The sequence below is a fragment of the Schistocerca cancellata genome, chromosome 6 (assembly GCF_023864275.1).
Source record: "Schistocerca cancellata isolate TAMUIC-IGC-003103 chromosome 6, iqSchCanc2.1, whole genome shotgun sequence".
NCBI lineage: Eukaryota > Metazoa > Arthropoda > Insecta > Orthoptera > Acrididae > Schistocerca > Schistocerca cancellata.
In genome coordinates, this window is record NC_064631.1 from 522869384 (window position 1) to 522873715 (window position 4332).

Sequence of the window (4332 nt, forward strand, 5' to 3'; positions counted from 1 at the left end):
CTGATAAGCTGCACACCGCCCAGCCGGAAATCATAAGCGCTAGGTCAAAGATAGTCCAACGTGCGAATATCTGTACACACCTCTGCTGCCACCCGCCGAAGGACAGAGTAACAGCATAATCGCGATAACCGCGGGAGACTAAACACAGAATCGCAACGAAGGTTTAATCCAGCGCATAACATGAGCAGCCACGTCTCAGTTGCATTGGTGTGATATTTGATTTTTAAATGCCTTCCTATGAATCAGGTACTAAATGTAGTACATTTAGAGAGCAGTGACCGTAGGAAGACAAGTGAGGTGCAAAAAAATTTATATTTTCATTCTTTTATTTCCGAAAAAATATGAAACTAAAGCAAACTGAAAAAAATGAATATAAAAGACTAGTCAAATGTTTTGTGAAATAAACTGTACATCGTAAATACCTCGGAAAGCTCAACGGTACCGACCGAATGCCGTGTCAGCCTCATCCCACAGACCTCACTGGTTGCGGATATGGAGGCGCAGGTGGTCATCACATCGCTCTCCCGCCCTTGTCGGCTTACGTTACCGGAGCCGCTAGTTCTCGTTCAAGTAGTACCTCAATCGGCCTCACAAGAGCTGAGCGAACCTCGCTTGCCAACAATGATCGGCAGATCCGGACGGGGACCCGTTCAATTGCCAGCGAAATCCGAAATGTTTTTGAAATGCTTCGTCTACATATAAGAAATAAAACAGATTAAAGAACCCTTTGACGTAAGTTTGAAGGTACTCGATGTCATGTACATGAAATAAGGTGCCGATTGAAATTTATTCAATGTTGAAGTTAAAGTAGTAGAATTTTAAGGTATTTTAGGGGGTATTTGACTGATAATGCAGACCGTACAGTCTGTTCAATTGTGGCCTTGACATATTGTTATCATCTATACCAAGAAGTATAAAATTTCTAATAAGGCACCTCATTTGCTATACATAATATCGAGCATGATTAAAATGTGCGTCTAACGTTTCTCTAGTCTGTTCTATTTCGTATCTTTAGACAAATAGCTTCATGAAATATATTTCTCAACTTTTTTTACAGTTTTAATGGAGGATTTTACTGATACATATGTTTCGATTTTGTAACGAATCGTTTGCATTTTACGCTAATAAATTTTGCACTGTCTATGTCGTAGAGATGCAAATTCATAAAGAATATGCTAAATCGAACTGAATGCAAGAATATGTATGAACGAGTGTATTAGCATAACCATTGGTGCCCTTAGTTCCATAAAATATACACCTTGTAGTCCTTCCCTCTTAGAAATGGAACAATTTTTAAAGAAAATTTTTCGCTGCTGTTAAATAACGTAATATTTAACGTAGTAATTAGTAAATAAACGTTTCTCTGACACTACAGATGTGAGCTTTGTTAGTAGTATCCAGCACGTTCGCAGAAGTTTAGTTGTCAAACGTCTCTCCCCTGGTGGACTCACAGAGAAAGTTAAGTGCGCATGTAAGAAATTTGATGGCATTTCTTACAGTAAGCAATGAAACTGAGAATGTGTTGAGTCATTTCAAGCTCAGATACCTCGTTTGTCATTGTATTCTCGTTTTAGTGAAGCTTTACGTTCTTTTACGCAGTCATATTGAATCAGTATGAATATGGAATATGTAAAGATGGTTGGCGCGAGGACAGTGTCCTCGTAAATACATGATGATGTTTCGTTTGTGGGGCACTCAAATGCGTGGTCGTCAGCGCCCGTACAAAATCGCAATTCTGACACAGTCCAATTTTTACTCAATCCAATTCAGCCACTCTCTCGAATAATATTGATGACGATGAAATTATGACAACACGAACACCCAGTCCCCTCGCAGAGAAAATCCCCGACCCGGCTGGGAATCGCACGTGGGACTTCGTGAGCCATCTTAAATCGAATATCTATTCATGGACCCTCTTCATGGTGACGAAGAAAGACCTGATTGTTTTAAAACGGTAACATTTTTTACATAACATTTTTCAGATTACATTATTAAATAACTGGTCTTTAAGTGATTTATGTTTTTACTGCTGTTCCTTGAAGTCGCGCTCGTAAATAAACACATCTAATAAAGGCCACACGGAAAATATTCACATTTCTTCTGTGTAAATTTTGGGCTATTCGCTCCAATTGATTTATCATTGTGACCTTTACAACCCGAGCTTCGCTGTTGCTTTGTGGTCATGTTTCACTTCTCGGTCATCTCTGAATGTTGGTTTCATCCAGTACGGGAAAACGTTGTACGCTAAGGTGCACCTTCCCCTTCGTCGCAGAAGGGGCTGGCCCCTTAAGTTAGCTGCAGCGCGTGAGCCTCCATGTAGCTCCCCGCCCTACCTAATGGAGAGGGGCGTCGGCTTAACTGGCAACCATCTGCGAGCCGGCTCGCGCCTTTGCGCTACCCGGACCGCCAAGAATGCAGCTGACGTCTCAAGGCGCACAAGGTGGCGCGGCTACAGCTGCCCTGAGGCACACCACCTGTCCGAACACCTAAAGACAGTATTACAGTATCATATTTCCCTGACAAAGAAATATGATCAAATATTCGTCAAATTTCTTTCACATAGAACATTGGCGTGGTGCCAAAACGGGCTGTTACAGTCATGTTTTTCGTGAAATTTCATGATGGCGGACAACATCTACCTGATATTATGAGCGGCAGTTGCTTTTTCCACTTCTGCATTGTGTATGCATTTGGAAAAAGAGCGGAGGATAAAAAGGAAACGTGCTTAGGTGAAGCCATGACCATTACGTCGAGATAGTAAAAGCATTCAGCAAAATTTGTTACGAGAGCTGCCAAGTGGAGTACGTCAAGTCTCATATAAATTGCTTACGAATGGACAAAAGTGTATTTCAGTATTTGTCCAGTTAAGTGGCTTGTTCACATTACAAAACAGAATACTCACTTGAGAAAAGCTGTATGTGCAGAAGGCAGGCTCACCTTCACACTTCTCTATACAGGAGAGAGCTTTCTAGTAGCACTCGAGTACCACAGCGCACATAAACCGCAAATAATTCTAGAAACGCGTGAAGCAATCTATAAAGCACTGAAGGGGAAATATCTGAAGATAAATAAATGTTTTGTACGCTATAAGGCAATAAGAACTATTTTTATTTTTGAATAATTTTATGTATATAATTAGTGTTTGAACCACTACAAAATTAATTAAAAGAACAAAATAGGCTGACGTTTTTTTAACTTGTCTATTGAAAAATAGATAAGTAAAACAGAGAGCTAAGAATTTTTTTTAATTTTATAGTGTCACCACCTCGTCTTGTCCGGCTCGCTGAAAGGCTGCCCGTATGTTTCTGGATGTAGAGGTGGATGGTTGTAGCTATGGTTGTAGATAGGAAGACGCCTGCAGCATTTTCTATCTGCCCATCAGCACACGATTAATAGCATGCATTGCGCCTTTTGCTCACCAACCCTGTCGAAGCACGGTTAGCAATAACTGACCCAAACAATGCTGCTCACAACTTTGAAGCCATGTTTACAAACAAACTACGGAGATGTCAAATATCTGTAACGAAGCCAGCGCTCCAAGCGGTTACATTTCACATTGCAGTAAACAGAGGACGAACGACTTTTATGATCAAATCCATGGCGAGGCTCTACATTTGATCATATTTGTTTGACGGAAGGCGAGATTTGATGAAGTTCGCAAGTACACTGTCAATTCATTGACATTATTATGTGTCATATCAACTTGGCCAAAGAAATATGATAGTGTAATACCGGACTAACCAGCTGAGGCAGTTACTTCCAGTCTGATGAGATACTTCCGTCACTTGAGACACTTCTGAAGTTCTCCTACCATGATTGATCAGCTGAGATGTAGCCATTTTTTGCTGACTTATAATTAAGCCCCCATCAGCTCCAAAAATAAATAAATAAATAAATAAATAATGGTTGAAATGGCTCTGAGCACTATGGGACTTAACTTCTAAGGTCATCGGTCCCCTAGAACTTAGAACTACTTAAACCTAACTAACCTAAGGATATCACACACATCCATGCCCGAGGCAGGATTCGAACCTGCGACCGTAGCGGTCGCGCGGTTCCAGACTGAAGCACCTAGAACCGCTCAGCCACCCCGGCCGGCCTCCAAATCCACAACACCCAGGTATATATTTGGGTGAACTACTTTCGCCAATGGTTCTGGTCCACGACTTCATTATACATCTGATCTAATATTGAAGTTTCAGTACCATTAACATCTTCAGAATTTGCCTCTACTTTTGAAACCGGACCTCTGTTTTCATATAATAATATCAACCTTGTTTCTGCCCTGAAATACCCCTTCCAGGCACCAAGACATGACCCACTGGTAACACA